Source organism: Acipenser ruthenus, chromosome 44, assembly GCF_902713425.1.
Source record: "Acipenser ruthenus chromosome 44, fAciRut3.2 maternal haplotype, whole genome shotgun sequence".
NCBI classification, from domain to species: domain Eukaryota; kingdom Metazoa; phylum Chordata; class Actinopteri; order Acipenseriformes; family Acipenseridae; genus Acipenser; species Acipenser ruthenus.
In genome coordinates, this window is record NC_081232.1 from 4,609,957 (window position 1) to 4,623,342 (window position 13,386).

At 43.9% G+C, this 13,386-nt stretch overlaps 33 non-coding genes and 26 pseudogenes across 33 annotated transcripts; 19 read left to right on the forward strand and 40 right to left on the reverse strand.

Annotated features, from left to right (window-relative positions):
- Positions 1 to 3: 3 nt before the first annotated feature.
- LOC131710062 (5S ribosomal RNA) lies at positions 4 to 122 on the reverse strand. Its single transcript, XR_009311932.1, has one exon. It is a non-coding gene; the product is annotated as a 5S ribosomal RNA (ribosomal RNA).
- A 114-nt stretch (positions 123 to 236) lies between these two features.
- Positions 237 to 355, reverse strand: LOC131718011 (5S ribosomal RNA). Its single transcript, XR_009316905.1, has one exon. It is a non-coding gene; the product is annotated as a 5S ribosomal RNA (ribosomal RNA).
- Positions 356 to 469: 114 nt separating this feature from the next.
- LOC131716281 (5S ribosomal RNA) lies at positions 470 to 578 on the reverse strand (annotated as a pseudogene).
- A 114-nt stretch (positions 579 to 692) lies between these two features.
- Positions 693 to 811, reverse strand: LOC131713281 (5S ribosomal RNA; annotated as a pseudogene).
- Positions 812 to 925: 114 nt separating this feature from the next.
- Positions 926 to 1,034, reverse strand: LOC131716282 (5S ribosomal RNA; annotated as a pseudogene).
- A 114-nt stretch (positions 1,035 to 1,148) lies between these two features.
- LOC131711981 (5S ribosomal RNA) lies at positions 1,149 to 1,267 on the reverse strand. The gene has a single exon (XR_009313870.1). It is a non-coding gene; the product is annotated as a 5S ribosomal RNA (ribosomal RNA).
- A 100-nt stretch (positions 1,268 to 1,367) lies between these two features.
- Positions 1,368 to 1,486, reverse strand: LOC131710866 (5S ribosomal RNA). The gene has a single exon (XR_009312748.1). It is a non-coding gene; the product is annotated as a 5S ribosomal RNA (ribosomal RNA).
- A 114-nt stretch (positions 1,487 to 1,600) lies between these two features.
- Positions 1,601 to 1,709, reverse strand: LOC131716102 (5S ribosomal RNA; annotated as a pseudogene).
- Positions 1,710 to 1,823: 114 nt separating this feature from the next.
- Positions 1,824 to 1,942, reverse strand: LOC131713220 (5S ribosomal RNA; annotated as a pseudogene).
- A 100-nt stretch (positions 1,943 to 2,042) lies between these two features.
- LOC131712134 (5S ribosomal RNA) lies at positions 2,043 to 2,161 on the reverse strand. Its single transcript, XR_009314024.1, has one exon. It is a non-coding gene; the product is annotated as a 5S ribosomal RNA (ribosomal RNA).
- Positions 2,162 to 2,261: 100 nt separating this feature from the next.
- On the reverse strand, positions 2,262 to 2,380 carry LOC131719104 (5S ribosomal RNA). Its single transcript, XR_009318000.1, has one exon. It is a non-coding gene; the product is annotated as a 5S ribosomal RNA (ribosomal RNA).
- A 100-nt stretch (positions 2,381 to 2,480) lies between these two features.
- Positions 2,481 to 2,599, reverse strand: LOC131709940 (5S ribosomal RNA). Its single transcript, XR_009311804.1, has one exon. It is a non-coding gene; the product is annotated as a 5S ribosomal RNA (ribosomal RNA).
- A 100-nt stretch (positions 2,600 to 2,699) lies between these two features.
- On the reverse strand, positions 2,700 to 2,818 carry LOC131712647 (5S ribosomal RNA). Its single transcript, XR_009314538.1, has one exon. It is a non-coding gene; the product is annotated as a 5S ribosomal RNA (ribosomal RNA).
- A 114-nt stretch (positions 2,819 to 2,932) lies between these two features.
- LOC131715003 (5S ribosomal RNA) lies at positions 2,933 to 3,041 on the reverse strand (annotated as a pseudogene).
- A 100-nt stretch (positions 3,042 to 3,141) lies between these two features.
- LOC131711949 (5S ribosomal RNA) lies at positions 3,142 to 3,260 on the reverse strand. The gene has a single exon (XR_009313838.1). It is a non-coding gene; the product is annotated as a 5S ribosomal RNA (ribosomal RNA).
- Positions 3,261 to 3,360: 100 nt separating this feature from the next.
- LOC131712920 (5S ribosomal RNA) lies at positions 3,361 to 3,479 on the reverse strand. The gene has a single exon (XR_009314808.1). It is a non-coding gene; the product is annotated as a 5S ribosomal RNA (ribosomal RNA).
- Positions 3,480 to 3,579: 100 nt separating this feature from the next.
- Positions 3,580 to 3,698, reverse strand: LOC131711179 (5S ribosomal RNA). The gene has a single exon (XR_009313061.1). It is a non-coding gene; the product is annotated as a 5S ribosomal RNA (ribosomal RNA).
- A 100-nt stretch (positions 3,699 to 3,798) lies between these two features.
- Positions 3,799 to 3,907, reverse strand: LOC131715004 (5S ribosomal RNA; annotated as a pseudogene).
- A 100-nt stretch (positions 3,908 to 4,007) lies between these two features.
- On the reverse strand, positions 4,008 to 4,116 carry LOC131715413 (5S ribosomal RNA; annotated as a pseudogene).
- A 100-nt stretch (positions 4,117 to 4,216) lies between these two features.
- Positions 4,217 to 4,325, reverse strand: LOC131715005 (5S ribosomal RNA; annotated as a pseudogene).
- A 100-nt stretch (positions 4,326 to 4,425) lies between these two features.
- On the reverse strand, positions 4,426 to 4,544 carry LOC131718013 (5S ribosomal RNA). The gene has a single exon (XR_009316907.1). It is a non-coding gene; the product is annotated as a 5S ribosomal RNA (ribosomal RNA).
- A 114-nt stretch (positions 4,545 to 4,658) lies between these two features.
- LOC131716138 (5S ribosomal RNA) lies at positions 4,659 to 4,767 on the reverse strand (annotated as a pseudogene).
- A 100-nt stretch (positions 4,768 to 4,867) lies between these two features.
- LOC131715510 (5S ribosomal RNA) lies at positions 4,868 to 4,976 on the reverse strand (annotated as a pseudogene).
- A 100-nt stretch (positions 4,977 to 5,076) lies between these two features.
- On the reverse strand, positions 5,077 to 5,195 carry LOC131718558 (5S ribosomal RNA). Its single transcript, XR_009317456.1, has one exon. It is a non-coding gene; the product is annotated as a 5S ribosomal RNA (ribosomal RNA).
- A 100-nt stretch (positions 5,196 to 5,295) lies between these two features.
- LOC131714065 (5S ribosomal RNA) lies at positions 5,296 to 5,414 on the reverse strand (annotated as a pseudogene).
- Positions 5,415 to 5,528: 114 nt separating this feature from the next.
- LOC131711316 (5S ribosomal RNA) lies at positions 5,529 to 5,647 on the reverse strand. The gene has a single exon (XR_009313200.1). It is a non-coding gene; the product is annotated as a 5S ribosomal RNA (ribosomal RNA).
- A 114-nt stretch (positions 5,648 to 5,761) lies between these two features.
- Positions 5,762 to 5,870, reverse strand: LOC131715007 (5S ribosomal RNA; annotated as a pseudogene).
- Positions 5,871 to 5,970: 100 nt separating this feature from the next.
- On the reverse strand, positions 5,971 to 6,089 carry LOC131710146 (5S ribosomal RNA). Its single transcript, XR_009312015.1, has one exon. It is a non-coding gene; the product is annotated as a 5S ribosomal RNA (ribosomal RNA).
- A 100-nt stretch (positions 6,090 to 6,189) lies between these two features.
- Positions 6,190 to 6,298, reverse strand: LOC131715008 (5S ribosomal RNA; annotated as a pseudogene).
- A 100-nt stretch (positions 6,299 to 6,398) lies between these two features.
- LOC131718014 (5S ribosomal RNA) lies at positions 6,399 to 6,517 on the reverse strand. The gene has a single exon (XR_009316908.1). It is a non-coding gene; the product is annotated as a 5S ribosomal RNA (ribosomal RNA).
- Positions 6,518 to 6,617: 100 nt separating this feature from the next.
- Positions 6,618 to 6,736, reverse strand: LOC131712165 (5S ribosomal RNA). The gene has a single exon (XR_009314056.1). It is a non-coding gene; the product is annotated as a 5S ribosomal RNA (ribosomal RNA).
- A 100-nt stretch (positions 6,737 to 6,836) lies between these two features.
- Positions 6,837 to 6,955, reverse strand: LOC131714330 (5S ribosomal RNA; annotated as a pseudogene).
- Positions 6,956 to 7,055: 100 nt separating this feature from the next.
- On the reverse strand, positions 7,056 to 7,174 carry LOC131713183 (5S ribosomal RNA). Its single transcript, XR_009315067.1, has one exon. It is a non-coding gene; the product is annotated as a 5S ribosomal RNA (ribosomal RNA).
- A 100-nt stretch (positions 7,175 to 7,274) lies between these two features.
- LOC131710286 (5S ribosomal RNA) lies at positions 7,275 to 7,393 on the reverse strand. Its single transcript, XR_009312158.1, has one exon. It is a non-coding gene; the product is annotated as a 5S ribosomal RNA (ribosomal RNA).
- A 100-nt stretch (positions 7,394 to 7,493) lies between these two features.
- LOC131711618 (5S ribosomal RNA) lies at positions 7,494 to 7,612 on the reverse strand. Its single transcript, XR_009313504.1, has one exon. It is a non-coding gene; the product is annotated as a 5S ribosomal RNA (ribosomal RNA).
- Positions 7,613 to 7,726: 114 nt separating this feature from the next.
- LOC131715009 (5S ribosomal RNA) lies at positions 7,727 to 7,835 on the reverse strand (annotated as a pseudogene).
- Positions 7,836 to 7,949: 114 nt separating this feature from the next.
- Positions 7,950 to 8,068, reverse strand: LOC131718015 (5S ribosomal RNA). The gene has a single exon (XR_009316909.1). It is a non-coding gene; the product is annotated as a 5S ribosomal RNA (ribosomal RNA).
- A 100-nt stretch (positions 8,069 to 8,168) lies between these two features.
- Positions 8,169 to 8,277, reverse strand: LOC131715010 (5S ribosomal RNA; annotated as a pseudogene).
- Positions 8,278 to 8,391: 114 nt separating this feature from the next.
- LOC131718016 (5S ribosomal RNA) lies at positions 8,392 to 8,510 on the reverse strand. The gene has a single exon (XR_009316910.1). It is a non-coding gene; the product is annotated as a 5S ribosomal RNA (ribosomal RNA).
- A 114-nt stretch (positions 8,511 to 8,624) lies between these two features.
- Positions 8,625 to 8,743, reverse strand: LOC131713233 (5S ribosomal RNA; annotated as a pseudogene).
- Positions 8,744 to 8,969: 226 nt separating this feature from the next.
- Positions 8,970 to 9,078, forward strand: LOC131715011 (5S ribosomal RNA; annotated as a pseudogene).
- Positions 9,079 to 9,336: 258 nt separating this feature from the next.
- Positions 9,337 to 9,445, forward strand: LOC131715013 (5S ribosomal RNA; annotated as a pseudogene).
- Positions 9,446 to 9,545: 100 nt separating this feature from the next.
- Positions 9,546 to 9,654, forward strand: LOC131716464 (5S ribosomal RNA; annotated as a pseudogene).
- Positions 9,655 to 9,754: 100 nt separating this feature from the next.
- LOC131716019 (5S ribosomal RNA) lies at positions 9,755 to 9,884 on the forward strand (annotated as a pseudogene).
- Positions 9,885 to 10,142: 258 nt separating this feature from the next.
- On the forward strand, positions 10,143 to 10,261 carry LOC131710235 (5S ribosomal RNA). Its single transcript, XR_009312106.1, has one exon. It is a non-coding gene; the product is annotated as a 5S ribosomal RNA (ribosomal RNA).
- Positions 10,262 to 10,361: 100 nt separating this feature from the next.
- Positions 10,362 to 10,470, forward strand: LOC131715780 (5S ribosomal RNA; annotated as a pseudogene).
- A 100-nt stretch (positions 10,471 to 10,570) lies between these two features.
- LOC131715257 (5S ribosomal RNA) lies at positions 10,571 to 10,679 on the forward strand (annotated as a pseudogene).
- A 100-nt stretch (positions 10,680 to 10,779) lies between these two features.
- On the forward strand, positions 10,780 to 10,888 carry LOC131715331 (5S ribosomal RNA; annotated as a pseudogene).
- Positions 10,889 to 11,002: 114 nt separating this feature from the next.
- On the forward strand, positions 11,003 to 11,121 carry LOC131712990 (5S ribosomal RNA). The gene has a single exon (XR_009314877.1). It is a non-coding gene; the product is annotated as a 5S ribosomal RNA (ribosomal RNA).
- A 100-nt stretch (positions 11,122 to 11,221) lies between these two features.
- On the forward strand, positions 11,222 to 11,340 carry LOC131710063 (5S ribosomal RNA). The gene has a single exon (XR_009311933.1). It is a non-coding gene; the product is annotated as a 5S ribosomal RNA (ribosomal RNA).
- Positions 11,341 to 11,440: 100 nt separating this feature from the next.
- Positions 11,441 to 11,559, forward strand: LOC131710064 (5S ribosomal RNA). Its single transcript, XR_009311934.1, has one exon. It is a non-coding gene; the product is annotated as a 5S ribosomal RNA (ribosomal RNA).
- A 100-nt stretch (positions 11,560 to 11,659) lies between these two features.
- LOC131711076 (5S ribosomal RNA) lies at positions 11,660 to 11,778 on the forward strand. The gene has a single exon (XR_009312958.1). It is a non-coding gene; the product is annotated as a 5S ribosomal RNA (ribosomal RNA).
- Positions 11,779 to 11,892: 114 nt separating this feature from the next.
- LOC131718017 (5S ribosomal RNA) lies at positions 11,893 to 12,011 on the forward strand. The gene has a single exon (XR_009316911.1). It is a non-coding gene; the product is annotated as a 5S ribosomal RNA (ribosomal RNA).
- A 100-nt stretch (positions 12,012 to 12,111) lies between these two features.
- LOC131710357 (5S ribosomal RNA) lies at positions 12,112 to 12,230 on the forward strand. The gene has a single exon (XR_009312229.1). It is a non-coding gene; the product is annotated as a 5S ribosomal RNA (ribosomal RNA).
- Positions 12,231 to 12,330: 100 nt separating this feature from the next.
- Positions 12,331 to 12,449, forward strand: LOC131718018 (5S ribosomal RNA). Its single transcript, XR_009316912.1, has one exon. It is a non-coding gene; the product is annotated as a 5S ribosomal RNA (ribosomal RNA).
- A 114-nt stretch (positions 12,450 to 12,563) lies between these two features.
- LOC131718019 (5S ribosomal RNA) lies at positions 12,564 to 12,682 on the forward strand. Its single transcript, XR_009316913.1, has one exon. It is a non-coding gene; the product is annotated as a 5S ribosomal RNA (ribosomal RNA).
- A 114-nt stretch (positions 12,683 to 12,796) lies between these two features.
- LOC131718020 (5S ribosomal RNA) lies at positions 12,797 to 12,915 on the forward strand. Its single transcript, XR_009316914.1, has one exon. It is a non-coding gene; the product is annotated as a 5S ribosomal RNA (ribosomal RNA).
- A 100-nt stretch (positions 12,916 to 13,015) lies between these two features.
- LOC131716320 (5S ribosomal RNA) lies at positions 13,016 to 13,124 on the forward strand (annotated as a pseudogene).
- A 100-nt stretch (positions 13,125 to 13,224) lies between these two features.
- LOC131718021 (5S ribosomal RNA) lies at positions 13,225 to 13,343 on the forward strand. Its single transcript, XR_009316915.1, has one exon. It is a non-coding gene; the product is annotated as a 5S ribosomal RNA (ribosomal RNA).
- Positions 13,344 to 13,386: the final 43 nt, after the last annotated feature.

Below are 13,386 nucleotides of genomic sequence, written 5' to 3' on the forward strand. Positions count from 1 at the left end.
TAATGCCTGCAGCACTTGATATTCCCAGGTGGTCTCCCATCCAAGTACTAACCAAGCCCAACACTGCTTAGCTTCTGAGATCAGACGAGATCAGGCTTATTCAAGGTGGTGTGGCCGCAGGCGATTGCTTTTCTGCTTTCATGACTTTTATGTTTAGTGAGCTGGGGGTGAGTCCTCCAAAATTTCCTTTTGTCCTCCACACATTTCAATTGTAAAATGTAATTACAAAAATGTAATGCCTGCAGCACTTGATATTCCCAGGTGGTCTCCCATCCAAGTACTAACCAAGCCCAACATTGCTTAGCTTCTGAGATCAGACGAGATCAGGCTTATTCAAGGTGGTGTGGCCGCAGGCGATTGCATTTCTGCTTTCATGACTTTTATTTTTAGTGAGCTGGGGGTGATTCCTCCAAAATTTCCTTTTGTCCTCCACACATTTCAATTGTAAAATGTAATTACAAAAATGTAATGCCTGCAGCACTTGATATTCCCAGGTGGTCTCCCATTCAAGTACTAACCAAGCCCAACATTGCATAGCTTCTGAGATCAGGCTTATTCAAGGTGGTGTGGCCGCAGGCGATTGCATTTCTGCTTTCATGACTTTTATGTTTAGTGAGCTGGGGGTGATTCCTCCAAAATATCCTTTTGTCCTCCACACATTTCAATTGTAAAATGTAATTACAAAAATGTAATGCCTGCAGCACTTGATATTCCCAGGTGGTCTCCCATCCAAGTATTAACCAAGCCCTACATTGCTTAGCTTCTGAGATCAGACGAGATCAGGCTTATTCAAGGTGGTGTGGCCGCATGCGATTGCATTTCTGCTTTCATGACTTTTATGTTTAGTGAGCTGGGGGTGATTCCTCCAAAATTTCCTTTTGTCCTCCACACATTTCAATTGTAAAATGTAATTACAAAAATGTAATGCCTGCAGCACTTGATATTCCCAGGTGGTCTCCCATTCAAGTACTAACCAAGCCCAACATTGCATAGCTTCTGAGATCAGGCTTATTCAAGGTGGTGTGGCCGCAGGCGATTGCATTTCTGCTTTCATGACTTTTATGTTTAGTGAGCTGGGGGTGATTCCTCCAAAATATCCTTTTGTCCTCCACACATTTCAATTGTAAAATGTAATTACAAAAATGTAATGCCTGCAGCACTTGATATTCCCAGGTGGTCTCCCATCCAAGTATTAACCAAGCCCTACATTGCTTAGCTTCTGAGATCAGACGAGATCAGGCTTATTCAAGGTGGTGTGGCCGCAGGCGATTGCATTTCTGCTTTCATGACTTTTATGTTTAGTGAGCTGGGGGTGAATCCTCCAAAATTTCCTTTTGTCCTCCACACATTTCAATTGTAAAATGTAATGCCTGCAGCACTTGATATTCCCAGGTGGTCTCCCATCCAAGTACTAACCAAGCCCAACATTGCTTAGCTTCTGAGACCAGACGAGATCAGGCTTATTCAAGGTGGTGTGGCCGCAGGCGATTGCATTTCTGCTTTCATGACTTTTATGTTTAGTGAGCTGGGGGTGATTCCTCCAAAATTTCCTTTTGTCCTCCACACATTTCAATTGTAAAATGTAATTACAAAAATGTAATGCCTGCAGCACTTGATATTCCCAGGTGGTCTCCCATCCAAGTACTAACCAAGCCCAACATTGCATAGCTTCTGAGATCAGGCTTATTCAAGGTGGTGTGGCCGCAGGCGATTGCATTTCTGCTTTCATGACTTTTATGTTTAGTGAGCTGGGGGTGATTCCTCCAAAATATCCTTTTGTCCTCCACACATTTCAATTGTAAAATGTAATTACAAAAATGAAATGCCTACAGCACTTGATATTCCCAGGTGGTCTCCCATCCAAGTATTAACCAAGCCCTACATTGCTTAGCTTCTGAGATCAGACGAGATCAGGCTTATTCAAGGTGGTGTGGCCGCAGGCGATTGCATTTCTGCTTTCATGACTTTTATGTTTAGTGAGCTGGGGGTGATTCCTCCAAAATTTCCTTTTGTCCTCCACACATTTCAATTGTAAAATGTAATGCCTGCAGCACTTGATATTCCCAGGTGGTCTCCCATCCAAGTACTAACCAAGCCCAACATTGCTTAGCTTCTGAGACCAGACGAGATCAGGCTTATCCAAGGTGGTGTGGCCGCAAGCGTTTGCATTTCTGCTTTCATGACTTTTATGTTTAGTGAGCTGGGGGTGATTCCTCCAAAATTTCCTTTTGTCCTCCACACATTTCAATTGTAAAATGTAATGCCTGCAGCACTTGATATTCCCAGGTGGTCTCCCATCCAAGTACTAACCAAGCCCAACATTGCTTAGCTTCTGAGATCTGACGAGATCAGGCTTATTCAAGGTGGTGTGGCCGCAGGCGATTGCAGTTCTGCTTTCATGACTTTTATGTTTAGTGAGCTGGGGGTGATTCCTCCAAAATTTCCTTTTGTCCTCGACACATTTCAATTGTAAAATGTAACGCCTGCAGCACTTGATATTCCCAGGTGGTCTCCCATCCAAGTACTATCCAAGCCCAACATTGCTTAGCTTCTGAGATCAGACGAGATCAGGCTTATTCAAGGTGGTGTGGCCGCAGGCGGTTGCATTTCTGCTTTCATGACTTTTATGTTTAGTGAGCTGGGGGTGATTCCTCCAAAATTTCCTTTTGTCCTCCACACATTTCAATTGTAAAATGTAATGCCTGCAGCACTTGATATTCCCAGGTGGTCTCCCATCCAAGTACTAACCAAGCCCCACATTGCTTAGCTTCTGAGATCAGACGAGATCAGGCTTATACAAGGTGGTGTGGCCGCAGGTGATTGCATTTCTGCTTTCATGACTTTTATGTTTAGGGAGCTGGGGGTGATTCCTCCAAAATTTCCTTTTGTCCTCCACACATTTCAATTGTAAAATGTAATTACAAAAATGTAATGCCTGCAGCACTTGATATTCCCAGGTGGTCTCCCATCCAAGTACTAACCAAGCCCAACATTGCTTAGCTTCTGAGATCAGGCTTATTCAAGGTGGTGTGGCCGCAGGCGATTGCATTTCTGCTTTCATGACTTTTATGTTTAGTGAGCTGGGGGTGATTCCTCCAAAATTTCCTTTTGTCCTCCACACATTTCAATTGTAAAATGTAATGCCTGCAGCACTTGATATTCCCAGGTGGTCTCCCATCCAAGTACTAACCAAGCCCAACATTGCTTAGCTTCTGAGATCAGGCGAGATCAGGCTTATTCAAGGTGGTGTGGCTGCAGGCGATTGCATTTCTGCTTTCATGACTTTTATGTTTAGTGAGCTGGGGGTGATTCCTCCAAAATTTCCTTTTGTCCTTCACACATTTCAATTGTAAAATGTAATGCCTGCAGCACTTGATATTCCCAGGTGGTCTCCCATCCAAGTACTAACCAAGGCCAACATTGCTTAGCTTCTGAGATCAGACGAGATCAGGCTTATTCAAGGTGGTGTAGCCGCAGGCGATTGCATTTCTGCTTTCATGACTTTTATGTTTAGTGAGCTGGGGGTGATTCCTCCAAAATTTCCTTTTGTCCTCCACACATTTCAATTGTAAAATGTAATGCCTGCAGCACTTGATATTCCCAGGTGGTCTCCCATCCAAGTACTAACCAAGCCCAACACTGCTTAGCTTCTGAGATCAGACAAGATCAGGCTTATTCAAGGCGGTATGGCCGCAGGCGATTGCATTTCTGCTTTCATGACTTTTATGTTTAGTGAGCTGGGGGTGATTCCTCCAAAATTTCCTTTTGTCCTCCACACATTTCAATTGTAAAATGTAATGCCTGCAGCACTTGATATTCCCAGGTGGTCTCCCATCCAAGTACTAACCAAGCCCAACATTGCTTAGCTTCTGAGATCAGGCTTATTCAAGGTGGTGTGGCCGCAGGCGATTGCATTTCTGCTTTCATGACTTTTATGTTTAGTGAGCTGGGGGTGATTCCTCCAAAATTTCCTTTTGTCCTCCACACATTTCAATTGTAAAATGTAATGCCTGCAGCACTTGATATTCCCAGGTGGTCTCCCATCCAAGTACTAACCAAGCCCAACACTGCTTAGCTTCTGAGATCAGGCTTATTCAAGGTGGTGTGGCCGCAGGCGATTGCATTTCTGCTTTCATGACTTTTATGTTTAGTGAGCTGGGGGTGATTCCTCCAAAATTTCCTTTTGTCCTCCACACATTTCAATTGTAAAATGTAATGCCTGCAGCACTTGATATTCCCAGGTGGTCTCCCATCCAAGTACTAACCAAGCCCAACATTGCTTAGCTTCTGAGATCAGGCTTATTCAAGGTGGTGTGGCCGCAGGCGATTGCATTTCTGCTTTCATGACTTTTATGTTTAGTGAGCTGGGGGTGATTCCTCCAAAATTTCCTTTTGTCCTCCACACATTTCAATTGTAAAATGTAATGCCTGCAGCACTTGATATTCCCAGGTGGTCTCCCATCCAAGTACTAACCAAGCCCAACATTGCTTAGCTTCTGAGATCAGACGAGATCAGGCTTATTCAAGGTGGTGTGGCCGCAGGCGATTGCATTTCTGCTTTCATGACTTTTATGTTTAGTGAGCTGGGGGTGATTCCTCCAAAATTTCCTTTTGTCCTCCACACATTTCAATTGTAAAATGTAATTACAAAAATGTAATGCCTGCAGCACTTGATATTCACAGGTGGTCTCCCATCCAAGTACTAACCAAGCCCAACATTGATTAGCTTCTGAGATCAGGCTTATTCAAGGTGGTGTGGCCGCAGGCGATTGCATTTCTGCTTTCATGACTTTTATGTTTAGGGAGCTGGGGGTGATTCCTCCAAAATTTCCCTTTGGCCTCCACACATTTCAATTGTAAAATGTAATGCCTGCAGCACTTGATATTCCCAGGTGGTATCCCATCCAAGTACTAACCAAGCCCAACATTGCTTAGCTTCTGAGATCAGGCTTATTCAAGGTGGTGTGGCCGCAGGCGATTGCATTTCTGCTTTCATGACTTTTATGTTTAGGGAGCTGGGGGTGATTCCTCCAAAATTTCCTTTTGTCCTCCACACATTTCAATTGTAAAATGTAAGGCCTGCAGCACTTGATATTCCCAGGTGGTCTCCCATCCAAGTACTAAACAAGCCCAACATTGCTTAGCTTCTGAGATCAGACGAGATCAGGCTTATTCAAGGTGGTGTGGCCGCAGGCGTTTGCATTTCTGCTTTCATGACTTTTATGTTTAGTGAGCTGGGGGTGATTCCTCCAAAATTTCCTTTTGTCCTCCACACATTTCAATTGTAAAATGTAATGCCTGCACAACTTGATATTCCCAGATGGTCTCCCATCCAAGTACTAACCAAGCCCAACACTGCTTAGCTTCTGAGATCAGACGAGATCAGGCTTATTCAAGGTGGTGTGGCCGCAGGCGATTGCATTTCTGCTTTCATGACTTTTATGTTTAGGGAGCTGGGGGTGATTCCTCCAAAATTTCCTTTTGTCCTCCACACATTTCAATTGTAAAATGTAATTACAAAAATGTAATGCCTGCAGCACTTGATATTCCCAGGTGGTCTCCCATCCAAGTACTAACCAAGCCCAACATTGCTTAGCTACTGAGATCAGACGAGATCAGGCTTATTCAAGGTGGTGTGGCCACAGGCGATTGCATTTCTGCTTTCATGACTTTTATGTTTAGTGAGCTGGGGGTGATTCCTCCAAAATTTCATTTTGTCCTCCACATATTTCAATTGTAAAATGTAATTACAAAAATGTAATGCCTGCAGCACTTGATATTCCCAGGTGGTCTCCCATCCAAGTACTAACCAAGCCCAACATTGCTTAGCTTCTGAGATCAGGCTTATTCAAGGTGGTGTGGCCGCAGGCGATTGCATTTCTGCTTTCATGACTTTTATGTTTAGGGAGCTGGGGGTGATTCCTCCAAAATTTCCTTTTGTCCTCCACACATTTCAATTGTAAAATGTAATGCCTGCAGCACTTGATATTCCCAGGTGGTCTCCCATCCAAGTACTAACCAAGCCCAACATTGCTTAGCTTCTGAGATCAGACGAGATCAGGCTTATTCAAGGTGGTGTGGCCACAGGCGATTGCATTTCTGCTTTCATGACTTTTATGTTTAGTGAGCTGGGGGTGATTCCTCTAAAATTTCCTTTTGTCCTCCACACATTTCAATTGTAAAATGTAATGCCTGCAGCACTTGATATTCCCAGGTGGTCTCCCATCCAAGTACTAACCAAGCCCAACATTGCTTAGCTTCTGAGATCAGGCTTATTCAAGGTGGTGTGGCCGCAGGCGATTGCATTTCTGCTTTCATGACTTTTATGTTTAGGGAGCTGGGGGTGATTCCTCCAAAATTTCCTTTTGTCCTCCACACATTTCAATTGTAAAATGTAATGCCTGCAGCACTTGATATTCCCAGGTGGTCTCCCATCCAAGTACTAACCAAGCCCAACATTGCTTAGCTTCTGAGATCAGACGAGATCAGGCTTATTCAAGGTGGTGTGGCCGCAGGCGATTGCATTTCTGCTTTCATGACTTTTATGTTTAGTGAGCTGGGGGTGATTCCTCCAAAATTTCCTTTTGTCCTCCACACATTTCAATTGTAAAATGTAATGCCTGCAGCACTTGATATTCCCAGGTGGTCTCCCATCCAAGTACTAACCAAGCCCAACATTGCTTAGCTTTTGAGATCAGACGAGATCAGGCTTATTCAAGGTGGTGTGGCCGCAGACGATTGCATTTCTGCTTTCATGACTTTTATGTTTAGTGAGCTGGGGGTGATTCCTCCAAAATTTCCTTTTGTCCTCCACACATTTCAATTGTAAAAGGTAATGCCTGCAGGACTTGATAGTCCCAGGTGGTCTCCCATCCGAGTACTAATCAAGCCCAACATTGCTTAGCTTCTGAGATCAGACGAGATCAGTCTTATTCAAGGTGGTGTGGCCGCAGGCGATTGCATTTCTGCTTTCATGACTTTTATGTTTAGGGAGCTGGGGGTGATTCCTCCAAAATATCCTTTTGTCCTCCACACATTTCAATTGTAAAATGAAATGCCTGCAGCACTTGATATTCCCAGGTGGTCTCCCATCCAAGTACTAACCAAGCCCAACATTGCTTAGCTTCTGAGATAAGACGAGATCAGGCTTATTCAAGGTGGTGTGGCCGCAGGCGATTGCATTTCTGCTTTCATGACTTTTATGTTTAGTGAGCTGGGGGTGATTCCTCCAAAATTTCCTTTTGTCCTCCACACATTTCAATTGTAAAATGTAATGCCTGCAGCACTTGATATTCCCAGGTGGTCTCCCATCCAAGTACTAACCAAGCCCCACATTGCTTAGCTTCTGAGATCAGACGAGATCAGGCTTATTCAAGGTGGTGTGGCCGCAGGCGATTGCATTTCTGCTTTCATGACTTTTATGTTTAGTGAGCTGGGGGTGATTCCTCCAAAATTTCCTTTTGTCCTCCACACATTTCAATTGTAAAATGTAATGCCTGCAGCACTTGATATTCCCAGGTGGTCTCCCATCCAAGTACTAACCAAGCCCAACATTGCTTAGCTTCTGAGATCAGGCGAGATCAGGCTTATTCAAGGTGGTGTGGCCGCAGGCGATTGCATTTCTGCTTTCATGACTTTTATGTTTAGTGAGCTGGGGGTGATTCCTCCAAAATTTCCTTTTGGCCTCCACACATTTCAATTGTAAAATGTAATTACAAAAATGTAATGCCTGCAGCACTTGATATTCCCAGGTGGTCTCCCATCCAAGTACTAACCAAGCCCAACATTGCTTAGCTTCTGAGATCAGGCTTATTCAAGGTGGTGTGGCCGCAGGCGATTGCATTTCTGCTTTCATGACTTTTATGTTTAGTGAGCTGGGGGTGATTCCTCCAAAATTTCCTTTTGTCCTCCACACATTTCAATTGTAAAATGTAATTACAAAAATGTAATGCCTGCAGCACTTGATATTCCCAGGTGGTCTCCCATCCAAGTACTAACCAAGCCCAACATTGCTTAGCTTCTGAGATCAGACGAGATCAGGCTTATTCAAGGTGGTGTGGCCGCAGGCGATTGCATTTCTGCTTTCATGACTTTTATGTTTAGTGAGCTGGGGGTGATTCCTCCAAAATTTCCTTTTGTCCTCCACACATTTCAATTGTAAAATGTAATGCCTGCAGCACTTGATATTCCCAGGTGGTCTCCCATCCAAGTACTAACCAAGCCCAACATTGCTTAGCTTCTGAGATCAGGCTTATTCAAGGTGGTGTGGCCGCAGGCGATTGCATTTCTGCTTTCATGACTTTTATGTTTAGTGAGCTGGGGGTGATTCCTCCAAAATTTCCTTTTGTCCTCCACACATTTCAATTGTAAAATGTAATTACAAAAATGTAATGCCTGCAGCACTTGATATTCCCAGGTGGTCTCCCATCCAAGTACTAACCAAGCCCAACATTGCTTAGCTTCTGAGATCAGACGAGATCAGGCTTATTCAAGGTGGTGTGGCCGCAGGCGATTGCATTTCTGCTTTTATGACTTTTATGTTTAGGGAGCTGGGGGTGATTCCTCCAAAATTTCCTTTTGTCCTCCACACATTTCAATTGTAAAATGTAATTACAAAAATGTAATGCCTGCAGCACTTGATATTCCCAGGTGGTCTCCCATTCAAGTAGTAACCAAGCCCAACACTGCTTAGCTTCTGAGATCAGACGAGATCAGGCTTATTCAAGGTGGTGTGGCCGCAGGCGATTGCATTTCTGCTTTCATGACTTTTATGTTTAGTGAGCTGGGGGTGATCTCAGAAACTAAGCAATGTTGGGCTTGGTCAGTACTTGGATGGGAGACCTCCTGGGAATATCAAGTGCTGCAGGCATTACATTTTACAATTGAAATGTGTGGAGGACAAAAGGAAATTTTGGAGGAATCACCCCCAGCTCACTAAACATAAAAGTCATGAAAGCAGAAATACAATCGCCTGCGGCCACACCACCTTGAATAAGCCTGATCTCAGAAGCTAAGCAATGTTGGGCTTGGTTAGTACTTGGATGGGAGACCACCTGGGAATATCAAGTGCTGCAGGCATTACATTTTTGTAATTACATTTTACAATTGAAATGTGTGGAGGACAAAAGGAAATTTTGGAGGAATCACCACCAGCTCACTAAACATAAAAGTCATAATTTTGGGCTTGGTTAGTACTTGGATGTGAGACCACCTGGGAATATCAAGTGCTGCAGGCATTACATTTTACAATTGAAATGTGTGGAGGACAAAAGGAAATTTTGGAGGAATCACCCCCAGCTCACTAAACATAAAAGTCATGAAAGCAGAAATGCAATCGCCTGCGGCCACACCACCTTGAATAAGCCTGATCTCAGAAGCTAAGCAATGTTGGGCTTGGTTAGTACTTGGATGGGAGACCACCTGGGAATATCAAGTGCTGCAGGCATTACATTTTACAATTGAAATGTGTGGATGACAAAAGGAAATTTTGGAGGAATCACCCCCAGCTCACTAAACATAAAAGTCATGAAAGCAGAAATGCAATCGCCTGCGGCCACACCACCTTGAATAAGCCTGATCTCAGAAGCTAAGCAACGTTGGGCTTGGTTGATACTTGGATGGGAGGCCACCTGGGAATATCAAGTGCTGCAGGCATTACATTTTACAATTGAAATGTGTGGAGGACAAAAGGAAATTTTGGAGGAATCACCCCCAGCTCACTAAACATAAAAGTCATGAAAGCAGAAATGCAATCGCCTGCGGCCACACCACCTTGAATAAGCCTGATCTCGCCTCATCTCGTCTGATCTCAGAAGCTAAGCAATGTTGGGGCTTGCTTAGTACTTGGATGGTAGACCACCTGGGAATATCAAGTGCTGCAGGCATTACATTTTTGTAATTACATTTTACAATTGAAATGTGTGGAGGACAAAAGGAAATTTTGGAGGAATCACCACCAGCTCACTAAACATAAAAGTCATAATTTTGGGCTTGGTTAGTACTTGGATGTGAGACCACCTGGGAATATCAAGTGCTGCAGGCATTACATTTTACAATTGAAATGTGTGGAGGACAAAAGGAAATTTTGGAGGAATCACCCCCAGCTCACTAAACATAAAAGTCATGAAAGCAGAAATGCAATCGCTTGCGGCCACACCACCTTGAATAAGCCTGATCTCGTCTGATCTCAGAAGCTAAGCAATGTTGGGCTTGGTTAGTACTTGGATGGGAGACCACCTGGGAATATCAAGTGCTGCAGGCATTACATTTTACAATTGAAATGTGTGGAGGACAAAAGGAAATTTTGGAGGAATCACCCCCAGCTCACTAAACATAAAAGTCATGAAAGAAGAAATGCAATCGCCTGCGGCCACACCACCTTGAATAAGTCTGATCTCAGAAGCTAAGCAATGTTGGGCTTGGTTAGTACTTGGATGGGAGACCACCTGGGAATATCAAGTGCTGCAGGCATTACATTTTACAATTGAAATGTGTTTAGGCCAAAAGGAAATTTTGGAGGAATCACCCCCAGCTCACTAAACATAAAAGTCATGAAAGCAGCAATGCAATTGCCTGCGGCCACACCACCTTGAATAAGCCTGATCTCAGAAGCTAAGCAATGTTGGGCTTGGTTAGTACTTGGATGGGAGACCACCTGGGAATTTCAAGTGCTGCAGGCATTACATTTTACAATTGAAATGTGTGGAGGACAAAAGGAAATTTTGGAGGAATCACCCCCAGCTCACTAAACATAAAAGTCATGAAAGCAGAACTGCAATCGCCTGCGGCCACACCACCTTGAATAAGCCTGATCTCAGAAGCTAAGCAATGTTGGGCTTGGTTAGTACTTTGATGGGAGACCACCTGGGAATATCAAGTGCTGCAGGCATTACATTTTTGTAATTACATTTTACAATTGAAATGTGTGGAGGACAAAAGGAAATTTTGGAGGAATCACCCCCAGCTCACTTAACATAAAAGTCATGAAAGCAGAAATGCAATCGCCTGCGGCCACACCACCTTGAATAAGCCTGATCTCGTCTGATCTCAGAAGCTAAGCAATGTTGGGCTTGGTTAGTACTTGGATGGGAGACCACCTGGGAATATCAACTGCTGCAGGCATTACATTTTACAATTGAAATGTGTGGAGGATAAAAGGAAATTTTGGAGGAATCACCCCCAGCTCCCTAAACATAAAAGTCATGAAAGCAGAAATGCAATCGCCTGCGGCCACACCACCTTGAATAAGCCTGATCTCGTCTGATCTCAGAAGCTAAGCAGTGTTGGGCTTGGTTAGTACTTGGATGGGAGACCACCTGGGAATATCAAGTGCTGCAGGCATTACATTTTACAATTGAAATGTGTGGAGGACAAAAGGAAATTTTGGAGGAATCACCCCCAGCTCACTAAACATAAAAGTCATGAAAGCAGAAATGCAATCGCCTGCGGCCACACCACCTTGAATAAGCCTGATCTCGTCTGATCTCAGAAGCTAAGCAGTGTTGGGCTTGGTTAGTACTTGGATGGGAGACCACCTGGGAATATCAAGTGCTGCAGGCATTACATTTTACAATTGAAATGTGTGGAGGACAAAAGGAAATTTTGAAGGAATCACCCCCAGCTCACTAAACATAAAAGTCATGAAAGCAGAAATGCAATCGCCTGCGGCCACACCACCTTGAATAAGCCTGATCTCGTCTGATCTCAGAAGCTAAGCAATGTTGGGCTTGGTTAGTACTTGGATGGGAGACTACCTGGGAATATCAAGTGCTGCAGGCATTACATTTTTGTAATTACATTTTACAATTGAAATGTGTGGAGGACAAAAGGAAATTTTGGAGGAATCACCCCCAGCTCACTAAACATAAAAGTCATGAAAGCAGAAATGCAATCGCCTGCGGCCACACCACCTTGAATAAGCCTGATCTCGTCTGATCTCAGAAGCTAAGCAATGTTGGGCTTGGTTAGTACTTGGATGGGAGACCACCTGGGAATATCAAGTGCTGCAGGCATTACATTTTACAATTGAAATGTGTGGACGACAAAAGGAAATTTTGGAGGAATCACCCCCAGCTCACTAAACATAAAAGTCATGAAAGCAGAAATGCAATCGCCTGCGGCCACACCACCTTGAATAAGCCTGATCTCGTCTGATCTCGGAAGCTAAGCAATGTTGGGCTTGGTTAGTACTTGGATGGGAGACCACCTGGGAATATCAAGTGCTGCAGGCATTACATTTTACAATTGAAATGTGTGGAGGACAAAAGGAAATTTTGGAGGAATCACCCCCAGCTCACTAAACATAAAAGTCATGAAAGCAGAAATGCAATCGCCTGCGGCCACACCACCTTGAATAAGCCTGATCTCGTCTGATCTCAGAAGCTAAGCAATGTTGGGCTTGGTTAGTACTTGGATGGGAGACCACCTGGGAATATCAAGTGCTGCAGGCATTACATTTTTGTAATTACATTTTACAATTGAAATGTGTGGAGGACAAAAGGAAATTTTGGAGGAATCACCCCCAGCTCACTAAACATAAAAGTCATGAAAGCAGAAATGCAATCGCCTGCGGCCACACCACCTTGAATAAGCCTGATCTCGTCTGATCTCAGAAGCTAAGCAATGTTGGGCTTGGTTAGTACTTGGATGGGAGACCACCTGGGAATATCAAGTGCTGCAGGCATTACATTTTTGTAATTACATTTTACAATTGAAATGTGTGGAGGACAAAAGGAAATTTTGGAGGAATCACCCCCAGCTCACTAAACATAAAAGTCATGAAAGCAGAAATGCAATCGCCTGCGGCCACACCACCTTGAATAAGCCTGATCTCGTCTGATCTCAGAAGCTAAGCAATGTTGGGCTTGGTTAGTACTTGGATGGGAGACCACCTGGGAATATCAAGTGCTGCAGGCATTACATTTTACAATTGAAATGTGTGGAGGACAAAAGGAAATTTTGGAGGAATCACCCCCAGCTCACTAAACATAAAAGTCATGAAAGCAGAAATGCAATCGCCTGCGGCCACACCACCTTGAATAAGCCTGATCTCCGAAGCTAAGCAATGTTGGGTTTGGTTAGTACTTGGATGGGAGACCACCTGGGAATATCAAGTGCTGCAGGCATTACATTTTACAATTGAAATGTGTGGAGGACAAAAGGAAATTTTGGAGGAATCACCCCCAGCTCACTAAACATAAAAGTCATGAAAGCAGAAATGCAATCGCCTGCGGCCACACCACCTTGAATAAGCCTGATCTCGTCTGATCTCAGAAGCTAAGCAATGTTGGGCTTGGTTAGTACTTGGATGGGAGACCACCTGGGAATATCAAGTGCTGCAGGCATTACATTTTACAATTGAAATGTGTGGAGGACAAAAGGAAATTT